Source organism: Notamacropus eugenii, chromosome 3 (genome assembly GCF_028372415.1).
Source record: "Notamacropus eugenii isolate mMacEug1 chromosome 3, mMacEug1.pri_v2, whole genome shotgun sequence".
Lineage (NCBI taxonomy): Eukaryota > Metazoa > Chordata > Mammalia > Diprotodontia > Macropodidae > Notamacropus > Notamacropus eugenii.
In genome coordinates, this window is record NC_092874.1 from 346,967,177 (window position 1) to 346,990,906 (window position 23,730).

Sequence of the window (23,730 nt, forward strand, 5' to 3'; positions counted from 1 at the left end):
ACGAAACGAGTTATGATTGGTTAAAAAGCCCAAAGAAAACAATGTGATTGGTAGTAATATAGATGTGGGGGGCAACATGTTTGGGTGGAAATTAGGAATGTAGAGCTAGTAAAATCTCCTCCTGGTTAAGGAATGCTGATTGATTTATAGAGCCCATCTGCATCCTGCAGGGCTGTTAGTGGAATAGAGAAAAACAGACTTCCTGGCACTCACCTACATCTTGCAAGGCTTGTTAACAGATCTCTTTTAATTGTGGATGGGTATGCTCATTAGTATGAAAACAGGTGGGGCTTGTAACAAGCCCTCCTTGTTGGAAAGAGAGACATCACAAAAAAGAGAGAGATTAAAAACATGTGCAAAGACTTCAATGACAGCAATCTTGGCAGCTACATCAGCACACTCGTTCCCCCTTGACACAGGGTCAGTTCCACCATTGTGGTCAGGACAATGGACAATGGTCAGGGCAGCAGTTTCAAAGCAGACAAGAGATCTTTGATAAAATTCACAATAGCAATGGCTTTACAGGCAGATGTTAAAAACACCTCTCTGTAGCCAAAGTATTCTGACATTATGGAAGATACCAAATTCATAATGTGAATCAGTAGAGACTGTGGTTTTGGCTAGCTGACATGACTGGGTAAGGACCACAAGCTCAGCACCCTGGGCACTGAGACAAGAGGGCAGTGAAGCTGTCCAGACAGAGTCACAATCAGAAACAACAGTGGCGCTAACGTAGTGAGCACTAGCTCATAAAACAAAGTCAGGATTTTACAAGAAAGCTTTGAGTTCAGTAATAAAGTAAGAGAGCTAAAACAAACTCAACCAAAACTCAACTCAACCAAAACTAAATCACAAGCCTTCTCTACCAAAAGGGTGGTGGTGGCCCCAGTCTGGATAAAGGGAAGTACTCCAGCTGCCCCAGAATCAAACTATGCAGAATAATAACATACTGGGTATGAAGTTGGTTTGGGCAAGGACACCACCCCTCTTTGTTTGTGTACAAAGAAAAAAAAGGACTTACTGTAAACTGGGAGTCCCAGTGCAAGTGCTGATATAAAGGTGCTGATGAGCAGGTCACAAAGGTTCTGGACAGTCTTCAGTCAGAGAGACAAGAGGTTTAGTTATCTGACCAAATGAAGGCATCATTGCCGGCCGTACCTGGCTGCTATGTGCAACTGCCACGCAGTGGATGTGGTGTGCTGCTGAGTGCCCTGAATGTTTTTAGGAAAGACAGAATGAGTCCCAACAACCAAAATAATTCCCAAATATTCCACCTGTGGAAGGTATCACTCTAGGGAAGCTGTAGTAGGGAACCATCCTCTTGGCACATTTAAGCACTGGGGTTGCTAGCAGGCGGTTGTCAATATATTGGATCAGAGAGGAGCCCTTGAAAGTGATAGAACCTAAGTGCTGTTGTAAAATTTAATAGAATAAAGTGAAATTCTACATAATCTTGTGACGGACAAGAAAAACACTGTGTGTTTTTCCAGGCAAAGGCAAATAGATATGCAGTGTCTGAGTGAATTTATTATTATATTATAATTATAAAAATTATTCAAAGATATAAAATTCAATTATAAAGCATGCTGAGCAAAAGTCTATCAATATAAAATAGGTAGTTTCACAAGGAATTGAGGAAATCATAGTAGCAGGATTGAGCGCCACTGGATACCTAAGGTTAACATGAGCATTGATAGCATGTAAATTTTGTACAAAGCAGTAAGCAGGCTTGACATCTGGTTTAGGCTTCTTAACAGGGATAATGTATTGCAAGATGAATTTCAAGGTAATATCTTGATCTCTTAAAGTCATTGATGGATGAAATGCCCTCACTAGGGCATTCACCCTTGGGTAAAGGGTACTGAAAAATAGATGGTAGAGGACTTTCTCTAACTTTGATAGTAATGGGGTTGACAGATTTCAGGAGTCCCATGTCTGAAGATGTAGAGGCTCATAGGGTGTCTGAGATAGCATATGGATGCTAAATGCATCCCTGAGTATCTCTGGGTCATTCTGAATGAGGATGGGGAATAAGGAGATGGGGTCCTTGGGTATCTCTAAGGACAGAGTACCATCTGGGGAACAGAAAATACTAGCTATAAGTTTACATAGAAGATCTCTCACCAATAGATGTTTAGGGGATTTGGCCATGAGGAGAAGAGTGTTCTACAGACAGGTGCCAACAAATACCATGCAATGGGACAATGTAGGAGTAATCTGAGGTTTTCCTGAGATCCCAACAACATTTAAAGACCCAATGGAGGTACAGTTGGAATCAGGTTTATTCATTATAATTGAATTAGAGGCTCCACTATTCAGTGAGCACTCATAGAGAATGTCATGAATTTTAAGGGTGACATGAGATTCATCATTTCAGGGAGATGAGTGGATCAGAATAGCTGGGGCCAGGACATCAGGTTCAGAAAAATAAAATAGTCCTCACTAGAATCCATAAGCCCTTCCCCTTCCCCACACCTTAATGTAGCCAAGTTACCCTGGGAATTTTTACAAAGTCTAAAGAAAACAGCATGATTAGTAGAATCATAGATGTAGGAGACAACATAATTGGCCAGACATCCAGAATGTGGAGCTAGTAACAACCCCTCCTTGTTTTAAGGAATTCTGATTGATTTATGGAGCCCGTCTGCAAACCTGACTTGTTAGCAGAACAGAGATAAAAGAGCTCCTGGCACCTGCATCTTTGTAATAGCAAGGACTTTGGCACACACAGGAGGGCTTACTGTACAGCTTCTTAGATCTACTTTTCTAAAAGGAAAGCAACTTTTGAGGGGTCAAAAATCTACTTTATTCAAGCACATATATCATTCACTTAATTCAGGGGGAAAAGTCAGCACCCTGAACTTCAGAGAAAATACAAACAGAAATTACAAACAGAAAGACCACCAGACAGGGCTTCCAACTGTCTGACCATAGACAATGCATACATTTTTACCACAGAAAGAAGCACCAACATCTGGATTTTCAAAGCTGGGGGGCTCCTTAGCCGCTACTTAGGTCTCCTCTGGCACATGAAACTTCTTCCCAAAAATAAGCCTCAAAGCAAAACCTCACCTCCAAATATATATATACATATATATGTGTGTATATGTGTATGTGTGTATATATATATATACACACATACATATATACACACATATATACACACATATATACATATATACACATATACACACACACACACACACACACACACACACACACTCTTTTCAGAGCCTGAGGGCATGATCCAGTGCCTCACTAGAAATTAACAAAAAGTATCTGAGGCCTAATAATGCCATTAACTTTATATTAACATTACAATCTTGCAAGGCTTGTTAGTGAGATATCAGATGTCCTTTAATTGAACACAGGTATGTAAGAACAGGTTTCCCTTAATTGTACATAGGCATCTCCACCCTAGGAGCAGAGCACAACTTTAATGTAAAGTGAAAAGCCATGAAATAGGCCAGAAACAAAGGCAAAAAAAAAAAAAGAGCATGATTATAGAAAGTAACTGTGGTCATATGGTCGATCAAGACACAAACTGAGGAAAGGACAATAATGTTAAAATGGCTATATTCAAAGCCTCAAAGAAAAATGTGAATTGGTGTCATGCCTAAAAAAGAACTCCTGAAAGAGCTCAAAAAGGATTTTAAAAATCTAATAAGAGAGATAGAAAAAAATTGGGGAAGTAAATTAGAATAATGAAAATAAAGAATCAAGTAATGGCAGCACAAAGAGGAAGTTTGGTAAAGGAAGCACAAAAAATATAAAAACAAGTACAAAAATTCACTGATGAAAACAATTTCTCAAAAAGTAGAATTGACCAAATGGAAAAAAAGAAGTACAAAAACTCAATGCTGAAAATAATTCTCTTGAAAAATAGAATATGGCAAGTAGAAGCTCCATGAGACATCAATAAATGATAAAATGAAAACAAAAGAATGAGAAAATAAAAGAAAATGTGAAATTTCTCATTGGAAAAACAGCTGACTTGGAAAATAGACTGAGGAGAGAGCATTTTAGAGTTATTGGACTACCTGAAAGCCATGATCAAAAAAGAGCCTGGACATAATATTTCAAGAAATTACCAAGGAAAACTGCAGTGATATCTTAGAGTCAGAGGGTAAAATTGACATTTAGAGAATCCATTGATCACCTCCTAAAAGAGAACCCCAAATGAAAACTCACAGGAATATTAGAACCATATTGCAGAGCTACCAGATCAAGGAGAAAATACTGCAAACATCCGAAAAAGAAAAATTTCAGATATCATGAAGCCACAGTCAGGATTACACAGGAATTGGCAGCTCCTGCATTGAAGTATTTGAGGGTTTGGAATGTGATGTTTTTAAAGATGAAGGAGCTAGCATTACAAAAAAGAGTCACTTATACAGCAATATTGAGTATTATCCTTCAGAAGGAAAATAGATATTTAATGAAGTAGAAGACTTCAAGGCATTCCTAATGAAAAGATCAGAGCTCAACAGAAATTTTGATCTTCAAATACAACACCTAAGAGAAACATAAAAATGTAAAGAGGAAAGAAAAAAACATAAGGGATCAAATAAAGGTTGATTTGTTTATATTCCTACATGGGAAAGTGATACTGGTAACTCTTAAAAGCTTTATCATTTTTAGGGCAATTAGAAGGAGTATACACAAATAGAAGGTGCAGGTATAAATTGACTATGGTGGAATGATGTCCAGATAAACAAAGAATGGAACAAATTATTTAATAAAAGAGGCATGAAAGAGTCAATGCAGTGGAGGGAAATGTGAAAAGAGGGTGGCAGGAAATTCATGAACCTCATTCTCATCAGAATTGACTCCAAAAATTGACTCAGTTGGGGTACAGAAATCTATCTTCCCCTAAAGTAGGAAGGGATGAGGATAATTGAAGGGGGAGAGTGGGTAGTTACAAGTAAAACACTTGTGAGGAGACAAGGTGAAAGGTGAGAGAAAGAAGGATAAATAGGGAAAAAATAGGATGGAGGGAAATGTACAGTAATCATAAGCATAAATGTGAATGGAATGAACTCACCCATAAAATGAAAGCAGATAGCATAATGGATTAAAAACCAGAATTCTACAATATTCTGTTTACAAGAAACACATTCGAAGCACAGAGACACACACAGAATAAAAGTAAGGGGCTGAATCAGAATCTATTATGTTTCTGCTGAAGTAAAAAAAAAAAAGGAGGGGTAGCAATCATGATTTCAGATAAAGAAAAAGCAAAAATAAATCTAATTAAAACATAAAGAAGGAAACTATCTTTTTTCCAAATTCTATAACAATAAATTTTCATGTTAAGAAAGCCAGTATGATAAATAATACTTGTTTTGTTGAAAATTGTCCATCTTTTCTTGTTTCCTTGTGAGTTTTCTTTAATTCTCTGCTGTCCATTTTTTTACTTTGTTCTTTTTTCCCCTTCTGACCCCACAAAAAGGCTATAATAAAGTTTAGCTATGTTTCTCTATAGCGACAGATATGTACATACACATATGCATATATACATACAAACATAGACATATACTTTCCTTTATATCCATGTACAGCGGTTTTTTAGTTATTTCCTTGTCTATAGATACTTATTTTCTTTACAACTCTTTGCTACTAAAATAAAATTTTATTTTATTATTATTTTATTTATTATTCACTCATCAATTTATTATTTATTTATTATTATCATTCATATTATTTATTTATTTATTATTCATTCATTCATTTATTATTTATTTATTATTATTATTTATATCATTTATTTATTATTATTTATTTTATTATTTTATTACATATATACATATATACAATATATATGTATATATATACAAATATATATGTGTGTGCATAAATATATATACATACATGAATAGTATATGCATATATTTTTGCAAACCTTGAAGTGCTATATTAGCTATTAGCCCTATAGGTAACTTTGTTATCAACATCAAAGATATTTGATACTGACTAAAAAAATAAATCAGTGGAAATCAGAAAAAATTTAACTCAATAACCTGGTGTTTTATAAACGATAACATAAATTACTTAGAGAACTCCCTGTTTGACAAAAATGACTGGGAAAGTTGCAGAGGAGTTTTGCAAAAATTGCCTTTAGACCAACATCTTATAATTTTTTATTACAATATGTTCAAAATGTATATCTAATTTCAGTATGAAAAGCCACACTATCCACAACTTAGAAAATCAAATATCTTTCATAGGTATGATCACTATGGTTAGGGTAGTGGAGAGGAATTGTTAACCAAATAAAGGAAAGAGGTTTTTCTAAATATAAAATAGATCATTTTGATTTCATGAAATTAATAGGCTTTTGCATGAATAAAATCTCTGTGACTAAGATAAGAAGGGAATTAAATGACTGGGGAAAATATTTTAATCATATATCTTTGAAAACAATCTGGTATCGAATATCTAGGGAACTAACAAATATATAAGGCCAAGAGTCAGACCTCAATCAAAGGGAGTTAAGAAAGATAAGGGCAAAAATTTCTCAAAAGAATAATCTCAAGTTATTAAGAGAAACAACTTGAGGTTTTACCTCATATCCATCCAACTTACAAAGAAGAGAAAGAAAATCATTAATGTTGGAGGCATTATGAAAAGACAGATGATTAATATTATTGATGGGGCTTTGGTAGATTCCACCATTTCGAAAAGCAGTTTGGAATTAAGTTGAAAGGGATAGCTATAATTGTTAGGAAATTTTCGCTAATATCAAATGTAAATTGCCCTCTTAGCAAATTTTATCTTTATTCCTAATTCTTTACCCACAGGTAGTTGAGTTTTCCTTCAGAAATCCTTGATATTTACATAATGTTGCTCTTTTACTCCCATCTACAACTTCAGTATGGATCCCATAAAATAACACAATAATTTATAGGGAATATTTTGAGATCTCACGCAAGCAATATAATTAACAGAAAAAAATCTATAATGTGATTATAAACAAATAATTAAAATATTATTACATATTCATTATACAAAATGATGTGTTAAAATGATCTTTAATATTCAAAGAGAAAGTAGATTCCATAGGCCTATAGTATAACTATCATCATCTTTCTTTGACTTCTTATCCTGAATTTTCACTGAGAAAATAACTCAGTCATTTCATAATGAAGGGTATCTGATTCACTATATTTAGATGAGCTTGATATGCAATTTCAGTTGTACAAAACAAACTATTGTTCTCTCCTTCCCTGTGTGTCTATTCTTAATAGAATTAGGTAATGTTTCCCTTACGATTTTTCTGGCTTGTCCATAAGTTAAGGCACTGAAACCCTGAGTCAGAGCCTGTCACCAAGAATAAGAAAGGTAGGCAGTGGTATTAAAGAAATAGGGGGATTGAGGGGAGATGTTTTGAAACACAAATTTATAAATGTTCATATAATACATAGCATATAGTAACTTATTTTTTGCCAAGTGTTGTAGAAAAGGCTCTAGGGCAGGCAGGGGGCAGAATGTATTGAGTGCGGGATCTGACGTCAGGAAGATTCATCTTTGTGAGTTCAAATCTGGTGTCAGATATTTATTAGCTGTGTGACCTTGGACAAGTCACTTAATTCTGTTTGCCTCAGCTCCTCATTTGTCAAAGGGCAAACCCCTCCAGTATCTCTGCCAAGAAAACCTCAAATGGTGTCACAGAGAGTCAGACATAATTGAAAATAACAACAACAAAGGCTCAAAGATTATAATCAAAAAAGGAGCTGAAATTTTCAAATGCAAAGCCTGGAGTATGATAACCAGTTCCAGAAGGCTGCTATATAAAGATCTTATCTTGATCCTAGTCTTATGGATGAAATTCACCTTTCACATTCCACCTCTGGTTTACTCTCTAACCCTCAATATGCCAAGACAATGAGATGAACCTCACTAATTCATGGAAATTTGCATATGACTATTTTTTGAAGAAATGCAGCTTCAACATTTTAATGGTACAGAGGAGGATTACTAGGATGGTGAAAAGGAGCATGCTATTATTAACAGCCTGTAATAATAATTAACTTAAGTTTAAGCTGAGGAGCATTGTATTGACCCCTAAAATCCACCCTTCTGTGCAGATGTAGGGAGTTTATTTTAGACAAAATTATGAGCTTAATCACAAGCTCTCTGAACCCTCAGTTAGGAAAATTCCTAACATTTGAACAGAGATTCGTCTCTCTGTCTTAATTTACACTTACATATATCTTTAACCAACCTCTGGCATCTTTGTGATCGAAAGAAAAATTCAAGTTACTGGAAACATTTGTATAACACGAACAGGTACTCAAGGAGAAGCTGGAAAAAGAGAAAATCTTTTCTTAGGACTGCTCAGGATTTCTTCTTGAATCAATGAGTAGGTGGATACACTTGGCACTGGCAGTCCAAGTTTATTGCTCCAAGATGCCTATAGGACTGATGGCTCTCCTATATATTTCTTTTCTCTGACACAACTTAGTCTTAACCTTCTCTTTCTACTTTCTTCAGTTGCCTTTGGGTCACTGGTTCTTTCTGACTCATCTTAGCAGGATCCCACTCATTTGTTTCTGCATCCAGGGTCCCCAGAATCATGACCTGGTTCTAACATAACTCCTTTTTATAAAAATTTCTTGGGAAATAATGAAGTCTCTCGCAAAATGGCTTTCCTTTATTTTATTAAAGACTGGGTTTCCCTATCTCACCTAGACTGGCAGTGCAGTGGGATCTGATCCATAACTAATTGGAATGGGAGCTTTGACTCCCATATCCAGTATGAGTTCTTTAGAGAAGACAGTCTGTCTCCTTCCTTGGGGGAAAGGTATTCATATTATTAATGCCAGACAGTACAAGCACCTAATCAACTTAAACCATTATAGCTCAGAACTCTAGAGCTCAAGATATCCATGATCCTCAGTCTCCTAGAAGCAGAGATTACAAGGGATGCTATGATATTTAGATTTATTCAAAGAAATGTACAGGTCCTCCTCATACTCAGTTCTGATTGATTGATTCAATCAAGAATCTAACAAAGGCAATCACTTTAAGGGGTAAGTGTACATAGGTATGAGTAACAGAGCTTTTTAGCTTGGAGAAGACGCTAGATGGAGCTATTATCAAGTACTTAAAAATCTGATGTGAAAGAGGGATTGTTATTCAATTGTTTCAATCGAATCCAACTCTTTATGATCTCATTTAGGGTTTTCTTGGCAAATAATTGCTTGTCATTTCCTTCTTCAGCTCATTTTACAGATGAATGAGTTTAAGCAAACAGGACTAAGTGACTTGTGCAGGGTTACACAGCTAGTAAGTGTCTGAAGCCAGATTTGAACTCAAAGAGATGAGTCTCCCTGACTACAGAACTTTGCCAACTTGCTACCCTGAAAGAGGAATTAGACTTTTTTAATTTAACTCCTAAGAACAGATAAAGAAGAGGCAGAGTTTACCTCAAATAAAAGATGAATAGAGCTTTACAAAATTGAAATGGATTTTCTTAATAGGTATTGAGTTAATCATTAACAAAAGTCTTCAAGCAGAGTTGATTGACAACTTGTCAGAGATGGGACTATTCCAAATGTTTTCCTTTTTCCTAAAGTGCCCATCTTCAGGCAGCTCACTCACTTAGGCTCTAAGCCAAGTCAGATTTGTCTTCATTTTTTTTGATTGACTATATTGCTCCAGCTCAAAAGTTGTCAGGGGCTTCTGGGTGACTCCTTGTAAAGTTCAAGATCTTTTGCCTGGAGTTCAAGTCCTGCACTACCCAACCTTTTTTGCTTTAATTCTTATTACTCCTTGACCTACTCTACACCACAGCTAAGTGAGGCTACTCTCTGTCTCTGAATACATGCTCTAAATTTCTGCCTTCCAGAGTTTACCTCATTCTCCTATTTCTCACTTTCATTTCTACCTGAAGATATGGTGCCCATTGAGCCCAATTCGAATTCTACCTCCTTTGTGAAATTTTCCGAATCCCCCTTCCCTGTCAATGTACACCCCCTCCCATACCTGGGCGTTGCTATGACTGCTATGGAGATAACTACAGTGACGAGGTCAAGGATGACTGTTGCTGCCATCAGCACCACCACTACCACTGCTGTACTGGAAAGGTTTTCCTATTTGGTGCAATGGACCACTTGGAACCTAAAGGTTAAAATAAACAATCATTTTTGAAAAGGCAGATTTCAGAAAAACCTAGAAAGACTTACATGAACTGATGCCGAGTGAAGTGAGCAGAACCAGGAGAACACTGCACACAGTAACAGCAACATTGTAACAATAATTAGCTGGAAATGACTCAGCTCTTCTCAGCGATGCAAAGATCTAAGAGGATTCTAAGACTCATGACAGAAGATGCAATTCACACGCAGGGAAAGAACTATGGAGTCTTTATCCTCCCTTTTTTTTTGTTTTTTTCTTGCTTGTGTTTTTTTCTCTTTTGTCCTGATTCTTCTTTCCATTCACATGAGTAATGTGTAATGAGTACAATGTGTAATGTGTACAATGAGTAATATGTTTAATATGATTGTACATGTATAACCTATATCAGATTGCTTGGCATCTTAGGGAGGGTGCTAGGGAGGGAGGGAGGAAAGAATTTGGAATTCAAAATCTTATAAAAGTGAATGTTGAAAACTAAAATAAATAAACAGATAAACAATCATTTCACTAAACAGAAGTACAAATGAACACAGCTTTCTTCCACTTCCATAAGTGACCCCCACATAAAAGGGTGTGTGTGTTCGTCCTTTCATTGCTGAAGAAGACCATGCCATCAGAGAAATCATGACATGACTTTGACTTTGTTTTGAGTGAGGGAGAGCTGTGCAGGTCACCAGCCTCACTTCTCCTCCAGAGCCATCTGAATCCAGTGACCAAATATTCATCAGGATGACTGGTGATGACCCAGGATGAGGCAATTGGGGTTAAGTGACTTGCCCAAGGTCACACAGCTAGTGGGTGTCAAGTGTCTGAGGTGAGATTTGAACTCAGATCCTCCTGACTCCTGCACTGGTGCTCTATCCACTACACCACCTAGCTGCCCCACAAAAAAGTAGACCACAAGGATGTAAAACCACTACAGACAGGATCATAGAAGCCTCTCACTGAATCTACAGAATTATCTTTATATATTCCTTGGCAAACAGCTCACTGCTAGATTTCAGGTCAATTCACCTGGAAATCACATCAACTCAAAATGTGCCCAGGTCTGCTTCACAGTGTCAATTCACTATAGCCCTCAGGGGAAACTAAATCAAGCTGCTTAGGATATTTGTAACAGTGTCCTGCCCACAACAGAAAATGACTCCTATTCCTATAGCACTTTAAGATTTGTGCTTCCTCACAAACAGCCCTGTAAGGTACATATTATGAGTATCCCCTTTTTGTGGGTTAGTAAAATGAGGCTGAGAGTTTCAATGACTTACCTAAGGTCATACAACTTATTATGTAATATTATGTATTATAGCCAACTGTTTTTAGGTCCTTTTCCCCTATTAAGCCATACTGTAAGCTTCACGGAGGCAGAATGAGAAAGTGATTTACCTGAATATTGTGCCTCCCTCAGTACTTAGTACAGTTTTCCACACACAGTAAGCACAAAAAGTGCTTAATAAATTGATTTTTTTGTTGGTGCTTCCTTCTTATGTCTGCTTTGGTCAAGATGGATTCTGGGATAATATCTATTGGAGATGGTTCTAACATCAGCATTCTCTTAATTCAAATTCAAAATGGAATGACTTGAGGTACTTCAGCCATTGAACAGTTAGTAAAGGGAGGTTTACGTGGTCCTAACAAGGCAAGGGTAGACAAAAAGGATATGGTGGCAGCACTTAGTTTCTTTGTATGCAGCTCCCCTCACAAATGCATCTAGTAACCAGGGCAGGATGTGATGATGGACTTGGTAACTCATGGTCTTCAGAAATCTACCAAATTATAGGGGAACCTGATTAGGAAGCTGCATCAGGGAAATAGAGGCCAATCAGATTCTGGCACTACTTTGTCACCTTTTAGGAAAAAATAATCCTTGTTTCAGAAGAGAAACAGGAGGTGTAAACCTACTCATGTTGTGGGGAAATGCTGGTAGGTGGTAGTTCTCTCACAACTCACAACTCTCACATGTTGATTCTAAGTATTTATCCCACATGACACCAGAGAAATAAGTGAAAGAACGATGTTTTTACCTCTACAAGACCCCAAAGGACACTTTTAGATTGAGGAAATGGACACTGTATTCAAAATGCACCCCTGCTGCTAAGGGATGATAAATACTAAGGATGACAAATTTTTTTAGCAAGAAGGAGTATGTAATGGGAGCACATGTAGAGTGCCTCAGATGGCATCTCATATGCAGGATACTCCAGGGCAAATGGCCTCCAGCTTGAGGATAGTAGGGAGCTCTTCCAGGAAAATTATAAAGATACGTAAAGGAAGTGCTTTGGAGACTCTGTAACCTGTGTAGGCATCTGTAACTGGTTCTGGTCAGCTGACTGGAACTTAACATCTTCCAAAAGGCCTGAGTTAGCTTCTGCAGTTGCTTTACACCATTGTCTTCAGCTGTGCTCTGGTGGTGTGATGGCCTCTAGTGAGAAACCATGTTACATGAGGAAGGGTTGTTGAGACTTCTTGGTCTGAAGCCCCATCAGATACACCATTTGGGCCTTCTCTGAGGCTTCAGAGAAATAGGTCTTCCTTAGCCTTTTTGTTCATTCTTGTCCATTCAAGGTGCAAAGAGTATATACAGTCTCTGACCATGGAAGAACAGGTCACAGGAATCCAGGAGATGGAATCTAGATTGAGTATTGTAGCCAGGCAGCCCAGCAGCAATACCCTGAGGAATAAGGAATATTCTTTAGGAGGTGACCTTTGGGATTCTAGCTCAGCTGAACAATTCATCCAGCAGTGGTGCTGCATCTGGACATGGACTTTGTGGGCCTGGTGCTATATAGGAAGTGACCTAAGTTTTGAACCTACTCTCCAAAGAGACTGAGGTGATATAGGGAATTGGAAAAAATTTGTTCCCACTCTGCTTGTGAACCAAATAAAATATTCCTGTGTAAAATTCGTCTATATTAAGTGGTTAAATGGAATTGGGATATGTCACTGTCCCTTAATAAATTAAAGGAAATGGTAACTAATTTAAGTCTTGTCACTGTATACATGTAATAAATACGACAGAGTAACTCCTCTTTCTCTAGTAGAAAGTATGTTTTCTATTTATAAGGAACATAAAAATGTTTTTATATTCTAAAAATATTGCTATGATTGCAAAAGTTGCTCCTTGAGTCAGAATTAGGGAGAATTACCTGAATGATGGTAAGTCCTTAATTACTTAAGTCCTTAAGAGAACCTGTAGGTGGTCCACGCTGGTGACTGAGTAAGATCATTTAGGCTTATGCCTGTTAGTGAACTGAGGTATCATGGTCAACATGTGAGACAGTAACTTAGCAGTCGCAAAATCAGAAAAGGTTTGAAGCAGGCAAAGAAAATGTAGAAAATAATAACCTAACAAATGCACCATGTCCCAAACCAAACTCATCATTTCCCTCCCCAACTTGTTTGATTTCCTGACTGCTTTCTTTCAACTCATGGTAACAATATTCTTTCAGTCACCCAGGAATGAAATCTCATCTTCAGTTCTGCATCTCTCTAGTCAGTCACTTGCCAATTAGCAATAACAGTCCTGTCTCTATGTTGTCTCCCACCTTTGTTCCTTTATCTTTATTCCTGTTGACATCATCAGAGGCAATGCCCGTTGTTTCCTAGATAAACTATGGAAATAGCCTTCTTTCTCTGAAAAAGATCTTTCTTTTATTCATTTTTAAACATTTGAATTCCAGATTCTCTCCTTCTCTCTCATCCCTCCCCTACCCATTGAAAAGGCAAGCACTCTCTCTGAGATAGAGACGTAGTTGTGGTATTGCTGAGTCAAAGGGTGTGTACAGTTTTTTGGGCATAGTTAGGAATTGCTCTCTAGAATGGCTAGATTAGTTCACAACTCCACCAACAGTGCATTAGTGCCCCAATTTTTCCACATCCTTTCCAATATCTGTCATTTTCCCTTTCTATCATATTAGCCAAACTGAGAGGTGTGGGGTAGTACCTCAGAGTTGTTTTAATTTTAATTTCTCTAATCCATAGTGATTTCAAGTATTTTTTTTTCACATGACTATAGGTAGCTGTGATTTCTTCTTCTGAAAACTGCTTATTCATATCCTTTGACCATTTATTAATTAGGGAATGACTCACATTCCCATAAATTTGGTTCAGTTGTCTATATAGTTGAAAGACAAGATCTTTATCAGGGAAACTTGCTATAAAATTTTTTTCCCCATATTTCACTGGCAGGGTTTGAAAACATGATACGTAAATGCAAACTTCCCTGCCCTAAGGGGTTATTATGTAAAAAATTCAGACTGTTGAACATCCATTTCACCTTTCACCCCTGCTCTGCTTTATCTAAACAACTCCCTTAACACCTATGTCTATGTCATAGAATAGGAGCCATATCATAAAGACAAACAACTTTGAAAGACATGGAAATTCTGATTAACACAATAAACAACCACAATGTATGTCCCACCTGGCTGTTCACCATTGTTTCTAGAAGTTCTTCCTCCTGAAAGATCAAATCAACTCTACAGCTCACACCAAAGTACTTCCTGTCCCTCTCTCGAATCGGAGAAGGTGGAGAGTGGACATCAGTGGACTTCTCCGATCCTCTATTTAAGAAGGGGACCTAGGGAGACACCTCCATTTTCCATTTGACTGCAAACATCTAAACGAGGTCATGGTTTAGGCTCATCTTCCTTTCAGTAGTAATCTTCTCTGAGAAGGGTGTAGCTATAGACAATTCATCCAGCTGCCAGTCAGCTCTGACTAAAGAATCCAGGAAGTTTAAAACTCCCCAAATAGTTAGGTACCCCCTTGCACTCCCATAAGTCCATCTTCTATCACTGTCTATGTTCAGGGAGAGAAATACCAAGCAAATGAAGTTAGAGATTGAAGGTGCAGTTTCAGATCCATCTGGGTTAGCACGTGTGTTCTTCCTACTATGTTTGAGCACACACCTTGGCTTCTGGAGGAGCTACTCACTTCCATGGGAAGTCCAAAAATGTCAGAGACCCCACAAACTCAATATATGGGAAGAGAGAAGAGAGGGAGGAATCATGATTTATTAAAATCTACCCAGCAGATTGCTTTTCCTGATTCAGTGGACAATGCTCTCATTCATAACACTACAATGAGGTAGGGAAAGACACATGTGATGTTCATGTCTTATATAGGTATATAAGTGTAGAACATACTTTACTGGTAGTGTATTATCCTATTAATTGACTTGTGAATTTATTTCAAACAAATTATTTAGAGCAGAGCAAAACAAATCAAGTAGAAATCATAGAGACCATCAGAGGAAAGAATAAGGAACACAGAGGCAAAGTAGATTTGGGCTATCTTGAAATCCAGGAGAGAATTATTTTGGATTTTACAAGTTATTGGATGTATGTATTAGAAAATTACACATCAGTAAGTTTCACTAACCTGAAACAAAACATACTGTTGCAATCACTTTTTAAAATCTTATGTTTTCCAGGAATTCTATTGTTTTCTTATTCATTAATTCTTACTGGGATCACTCGGTTACCTAGAACTTATGCAATCTAAAATAATTTGTACTAAAACAGAATATACCTTTGACTTTAATACTTTTGGCTTTTAATAGGTGGTAAGTTATATATAAATTGTTTCTGCTTAGGAATTTTAGAATCATAGATCCTATATACAAACATTACCCTCATACTCCACTTCTGAAAATATCTTCTTGCCTCTCTAATGCCATGTCACAGATACACATAATAATACATTTATTTAATGCCTTGTCACCTCAAAGATTTGGAAACTGAAAGGATACCTATCAATTGGAGACCAGTTCAATAAGTAATGGTATATGAGAAACCTGAGAAGACATATGAACTGATGCAGAGTGAAGCTAAAATAACCAGGAGAAAATTCATATAAAAAATAATATCATAAAGACAAAGTCAGATACCCTACCCTAACCCCTTCACATCTGTAAAATAAGGTGGAGAAGGAAATGACAAACCACTCCAATATCTTTGCAAAGAGATCTCAAATGAGCTCACAAAGAGTCTGAAATGAAAAACAATATAGGAATACAGGGTTTGGGGTTTTTTTGTTTTTTGTTTTTTTGCTTTTCATGTTTATAACAAAGGTTTTGTTTTGCAGGAGGGTCTTGTATGGGTGAGGAAGAGAGGGGGGAAGAAGAGAAGATGCATCTTCATTTGGAAATAGAATAAGATTTGATTTTCAAAATGACTTGCCACATAAATGGAAAAGTAATTACTTTGTGACTTTGTCATGGTATCCCTTATATCTATACTTGTAATTTATGTAGGCAGAATGCTGGTCATTATATAATCATTTTCGATTAGCAAGTAATTTAATATTAATACTGAAAGTAGGTTAAATGGACATATGTGTATCCATTGTTCAGACAGGAAGTTCTGCTGATCAAATCATAAGATAATTATGTATCTAATTTACTTAGAATATTTTTGTATTAGGATAAGCCTTAAATTTTACTCCATCAGCTCTTATCTCATCAGCTCATAAATAGCTACCTATTATGTAAGATGATACTGATAGTTATAGAGATAATGAACATAATAAAATAATTGGATAATTAATTTTTCTACCACAGAAAACCTAACAGACTTCTTAGTTCTTTAAAGCCTTCCATACAGATTTATGAATGATTAAAGTCATTATCTCCAGACCAAGTGTTTGATTCCACACTTACTCTTTACACTTCTACAATTTTGGATCTACTCACATCTGGATCTATTCTCAAATACTTTCAAGGGATCATGATGGGGGAAAAATTGTTGCTAGTAAGTAGCATAGCTAGATAGTACCTCCTTTTCTTTCAACAGTTTGGAAGATTCAAGGAGAGGAATATAGTAGAAATTGTGGGTCACTGGTATTGAACCCATTAGGGATGTTGTTGCAAATTGATAAAACATGTCTTCTTTTAGATGCTTTTTTAGAGGAACAAGCAAAAATTGTCTAGAGGAAATTTGTAATTTCCAGAATAAAACTGAAGGCAGGTTGCAATGGGTTGCAACTAAGTACTGTGAATGATTTTCCTCTTTTTTTCCATGATATAGCTGAAGAGTTAATCAAGAACAATGAACTCTGAGACCTCCTCAGAGAGAGAAAGCAAGAGGATTCAGAACTTCCAGGACCTTTAGGGTCATCCTAAGAATGTAGGGATAGAAGTAAGAGACAGTCTGTTTCCAGAAACAATCCAAGGTGTGGATAGTGTCTAGAACTTTGAATCTACTGAAGACTTTCCCCCAAAAAACTGAGCATGTCTCATACTCTTTTAAATGAGTTAAAAAAAAATAAGTCAGGATATTCTAGAATCAAATTGTTTTCTTATTTGAATGGAATTTTTGGGGCGACTTTACCTTGGATAAATACTCCAGAAATATCATGATTTCTGTTCTGACAACTGCCTCTAGAATCTTTATTTTTTATTAATTTATTTAACTTTTAACATTCATTTTCACAAAATTTTGGGTTCCACATTTTCTCCCCTTTTGTCCCCTCCCCCCCACCCCAAAACACTGAGCGTTCTAATTACCCCTGTCTGCCAATCTGCCCTCCCTCCCTCCCCACCCCTTCCCTTTGGAAGGCAAGCAATTCAATATAGGCCAGATCTGTGTAGTTTTGCAAATGACTTCCATAATAGTAGTGTTGTGTAAGAACTAATTATATTTCCCTCCAGCCTATCCTGTCCCCCATTACTTCTGTTCTCTCTTTTGATCCTGTCCCTCCCCATGAGTGTTGACCTCAAATTGCTCCCTCCTCCCCGTGCCCTCCCTTCCATCATCCCCCCCACCCTGCTTATCCCTTATCCCCTACTTTCCTGTATTGTAAGATAGGTTTTCATACCAAAATGAGTGTGCATTTTATTCCTTCCTTTAGTGGAATGTGATGAGAGTAAACTTCATGTTTTTCTCTCACCTCCCCTCTTTTTCCCTTCACTAAAAAGTCTTTTGCTTGCCTCTTTTATAAGAGATAATTTGCCCCATTCCATTTTTCCCTTTCTCCTCCCAATATATTTCTCTCTCACCGCTTGATTTCGTTTTTTTTTAAGATATGATCCCCTCCTCTTCAGTTCACTCTGTGCACTCTGTCTCTATGTGTGTGTGCGTGTGCGTGTGCATGTGTGTGTGTGTTATCCCACCCTGTACCCAGATGCTGAATAGTTTCAAGAGTTACAAATATTGTCTTTCCATGTAGGAATGTAAACAGTTCACCTTTTATAAGTCCCTTATGACTTCTCTTTGCTATTTACTTTTTCATGCTTCTCTTCATTCTTGTGTTTGAAAGTCAAATTTTCTTTTCAGCTCTGGTCTTTTCATCAAGAATGCTTGAAAGTCCTCTATTTCATTGAAAGACCAATTTTTCCCCTGAAGTATTATATTCAGTTTTGCTGGGTAGGTGATTCTTGGTTTTAGTCCTAGTTCCTTTGACTTCTGGAATATCCTATTCCATTCCCTTCGATCCCTTAATGTGGAAGCTGCTAGATCTTGTGTTATCCTAATTGTATTTCCACAATACTTGAATTATTTCTTTCTAGCTGCTTGAAATATTTTCTCCTTGATCTGGGAACTCTGGAATTTGGCCACAATGTTCCTAGGAGTTTCTCTTTTTGGATCTCTTTCAGGCGGTGATCTGTGGATTCCTTGAATACTTATTTTGCCCTCTGGTTCTAGAATCTCAGGGCAGTTTTCCTTGATAATTTCATGAAAGATGATATCTAGGCTCTTTTTTTGATCCTGGCTTTCAGGTAGGCCCATAATTTTTAAATTGTTTCTCCTGGATTTATTTTCCAGGTCAGTTGTTTTTCCAATGAGATATTTCACATTATCTTCCATTTTGTCATTCTTTTGGTTTTGTTTTGTGATTTCTTGGTTTCTCATAAAGTCATTAGCCTCCATCTGTTCCATTCTAATTTTGAAAGAATTATTTTCTTCAGTGAGCTTTTGAATCTCCTTTTCCATTTGGCTAATTCTGCTTTTGAAAGCATTCTTCTCCTCCTTGGCTTCTTGAACCTCCTTTGCCATTTGAGTTAGCCTATTTTTCAGGGTGTTATTTTCTTCAGCATTTTTTTGGGTCTCCTTTAGCAGGGTGCTGATTTGTTGTTCATACTTTGCTTGCAAGTTTTTTATTACTCTTCCCAGTTTTTCCTCCACCTCTCTATCATGATTTTGAAAATTGTTTGGACTCTTTAAGACCTTTTCCCAGAACTTATCCCATTGAGTGGGCTGGGATGTAGAAGTACTGACTTCCGTGTCTTCCCCTGATGGTGAGCACCACTCTTCCTCATCAGAAGGGAGGGGAGGAGAAACCTGCTCACCAAGAAAGTAACCCTCAATAGTCTTGGTTTTTTTCCCTTTTCTGGGCATTTTCCCAGCCAGTGACTTGAGCTCTGAATATTCTCCTCACACCCACCTCACCTCCGGATCCTCCCAGCCAGTGCTTGGGGTCTGAGAATCAAATGCTGCTTCCCAGCCTCAGTGCTTTGGGCGGGGGCAGGGCTGCTATTCAGTGTGAGATTAAGTTCAGGTGCTCAGGTCAGGGCAGGGCTGCCTCATGGGCTCAGTTCCCTCAGGGGGTTTATGCAGAGACCTTCAACAATGGATCCGGGCTCCTGCCTGCTTGGGGAGCCGCAGTCTGCTCCTGCCTCCGCTGTTGCCTCCCGAGGGGGCCTGAGTTATGGCGGCACCCCACTCCCCTCTTGACCCGCCAAAGAGACCCTCTCACCAACCCCTCTCACCTGTGGGTGGAGGGACCCGCAAGGCTTCTGGAGATCCCGTCCCTGAAGCCCGCTCGGATCTTTTCCTCTCGGTGCCACGGCCACGGCAGGGCTGTACTCAGCTCCCAGTCCCGGCACCTAGTCCGCAGCGTGAAGGACCTTTTGTGAGAGGTTTTCAGGTCTCTCTGGAACAGAAATCTCCCTCGCTCCAATGTTCTGTGGCCTCTGGGTGCAGAATTCGCCGCGAGTTACTTCTTTGTAGATGTTCTATGGGTTGTGGGTTCGGAGCTATGTGTATGTGCGTCTTTCTACTCCACCATCTTGGCTCCACCCCCCCGCCTCTAGAATCTTGAAACAATGCTGGGATATAATCAGAAATCATACCCATGGAGAAGCAATTTTAAGTGGTCTTCTTGTATGACACCAGTACTGTTGTCAACATACATGTATATTTCTAAGGATTCCTTGAAGTAAGTTAGTCTGGCAACTGCTCTGACAGGTCTAGTTCTCTTGTCACTGATCAATCTCTTGGCTCCTACACCTGACTTCGTTTTTATGGGCTTACCATCAGGATCATTATAGTTTTATTTGTCTACTCTTGGCTATCAGTTTATCAGTCAGGATGGTCATTATTATTGATCCTTGAAACCCAGGAACGTCTGTTCTCACTTTGGACACTATTGGCAGTGGTTTCTGTGCATGTGTAATTATGTTAACATTAAATATATGAGGGTCATGTACAAAGCCCTGGCTCAATCTCTATGATACAATTTTACCTACATTCTCAGGATCCATAATACCTGTCTCCAAAATGCTTTGTACTTGTTGTTCCATCTTGAGAAGGAACTGAGCAGGCTTTTCTCCTTTGTGCTGCATAGTATTAGAGTATCTTAAATGTAACATAGCCAAAAGTGAACTCATTTGCCTTTTCCCCTAAACCTTCCCTACCTTTAAACTTCCCTATTACTGTCCAGAGCAACACCATCCTCCCAATCCCCCAGGATCATAACCTAAGAATCATCCTCAGCTCCTCATGATATCTAACCCAACTTTCCCCTCCCTCCATATCTAATTTGTTGTCTGTTGTCAAAGCATGTCAATTTTACCTTTGCGGCATCTCTCCAATATACCTCCTTATCTCCTCTAATACTGCCACCACCACCAGGCTGGTCTTCATCATCTCATGTTTGGTTGGTCTGCTTGCCTTACATCTCTCCCTACTCCAATATGTCCTCATTCAACTGCCAAAGTGCTTTCCCTAAACCACAGATCTGACCATTTCATCTCCATCCACTCCCAGTAAACTCCTATCAAATACAAAATCCTATATTTGATGTTCAAAGGCCTTCATTAACCTAACCCCCCCCCCACACACACACACATGTTTTCAGTCTTTTTACAACTCCCTCTCCTAGCCCCATCTTCTCTTTGATCCACACTGGATTTTTATGTTAGCGTCATGTTAGATGAAAACAAGCTAGTTTTGAAAAATTTGTTACACTTCCAGAAAAACACTCCTGTAAGAGAAATATTAAAAATACATGAAAATAAAACAATTCCAGGATGCCACAAGGAAGAAACAAAATTATATATGAATCTAAAGAAAATCTGCTTCCTATGAAGAGAAAATAAAAGAAAAAAATGTAAACAAATTTTTTTTTCAATATGGACAGCCAAAATGCCCTTCTGAGACAAAACAAAATGACCACAGAAAAAATTTGCAAAGAACTTTCTAAGTCAGAGAAATTTTCCCATCACCCAAATTGCTTGCCTGAAAGGCGAGGTTAAAAAAATGGATGCATTGAGTCAAAGGATATTCCCTCAGTATTAACCAGCAAAAAAATTAAAAAATCATTTGGGGGTAATCCTTTCTAGGAAGTTGCTCTCAAAAAACCCCCCAAAATAAAACATCAGCTAATATAGGAATTTAAACTGTAAATAAACCAGATGTCTTTTAGACAAAAATTTCTATTTAAACTCATTCCAAATCAACAAAAGTATAAACAAACCCCAAAATACAGACCTCATAAAATTGAATGCTGGAGCTTTTAGCTGCTCCTTAACACAAAGCCAGAAGTGATTTGAGTGAAAAAGCTCTACTTAGTTCTCCATTCAGAAAGCAATGGCTGCTTTTGAGGAAAAATACTGGAGAACTACAGGATAGTAAAAGAAAAATTTCCACAGCTTTTAGGAGAAAAAAACACTAGCAACCTCAACAACAACAACATCAAAAAATGACCTTTTTTTTTCAAAAAGAAATAACCAGGAGTTTTAGTGATATTCTTGCCAACAGAGTCTCACCTGTAGGGTCTGTATTTTTCTGCCCAAGGTCATATGTGTCCAAATGGGTCCCCATGTACACAGTACATGTGTCTCACAGGGAGGCAAGATTAGATGTATCTAGAATCTCCTTCCCTTCCTCTTCTCCAAGAGAGGCTTTAATTCTTGAGGGGAGGTAAAACTGGAGGTAGGGGTCAGAGGCAGACTACCTTTTTTTTTTAGAGATAGGGATTATATTCATAGAATTTCATAGATATTTATTTTACTGTTGTTCAATCATTTCAGTCATGACTAGCTTTTTGTGACTTCTCTGAGGTTTTCTTGGCAAAGATACTGAAGTGGTTTACCATTTTCTTCTCCAACTCATTTTACAGATCAGAAAATGAGGCAAACAGGTTTATGTGGCTTGTCCAGGGTCACACAGCTATTAAAGTCTGATTTGAACTCAATAAGATGAGTCTTCCTGACTTCAGGCTCAGCACCCTCTCCAATACACCACTTTGCTGTCCCAGAAATCTTTATAAAATTTATATACATACATATGTATATATGCATGTGTATGTGTATATATAAAACACATCCATGTATATTTCACTTTCATTCATATGCATGCATATATGCATAATTCTAGCCCTTGATATAGATTAAACATAGATACATGTTCCCTTACATATCATGAGTCTAAAGCAAATAATTTTTGGGTTCAAACTGTAGTCCTGATCCCTGTCCCTATGAGGAAGGAAGGCCACAAATTGTATCCTCTAAGGCTTGGCCCTTCTTATGAGATGCTAGTTCTGTAATAAACATATATAGCAAATAGTAAATAAACTCATTTATTCAAATAGATTGCAAACAGAAATTAGAAAAAAAATTTTATGAGAATATATGCTAGAAAACACACAGTAAATGAGTTTTCCCTTTAAGAGAAAGATAACAATTCAACCAAGAGGAAAATCTCAGATCTCATCCAAGGAATCATAAGCTGGGGATAGAAAAATGACTGAATTTGTCAGTTACTCTGACTTCAACCCAGTCTTTCTCTCCCTTCAAGTATCAAAGGAGAGTCTGGAAAATGTGTCTTCTCTCTCAAAGCTGGAAGCAAAAAGATGAGACTGTCTCTTCTTTTGCACTCTCACCAACTCTACCCCTCAAACAGGCATGAAACATTGAGCAATCAGTATCCACCAAAGGGGAGGATCATATGCAAGGGGTTTTTGAGCTAGGGGTTCAAATGTAAAGGAACACTATCATGCAATAAGAAATAAAGTTGAAATGCTGACTCTTTTAGACAGAGGTTCAAACCACTATCCTAGGTAGTCACCAGCCTGTCTTACTGCACTCCCCCTACACATAATTAAAAGACATAAAGCACAGATTATTTATGATTGACCCTGCTTTAGAGAACATAAAAATTTAGGCAATAGAAACAGCTTTAAAAAATAGAGTACCAGTGGCAAGGATATGGAAGTAGAGTTAATGTTTATGGTTCTTGTGAACTTCAATGAGTGGTCACCTTTAGTATCTATCAGAATGCAGTTTCCCTATATCCCCCAATACTTTTTATTATTTTCTCCTTAGTGGAGCATTCATTGTAGGAGTCAAGCCTGCAGTACATAAAATCTAGT

At 37.6% G+C, this 23,730-nt stretch overlaps 1 protein-coding gene across 2 annotated transcripts in view; it reads left to right on the forward strand.

Moving 5' to 3' along the window:
* The window catches only part of CAMK4 (calcium/calmodulin dependent protein kinase IV), a 220,202-nt gene that overhangs the window by 154,087 nt on the left and 42,385 nt on the right, over positions 1–23,730 (forward strand). The window lies entirely within an intron of this gene.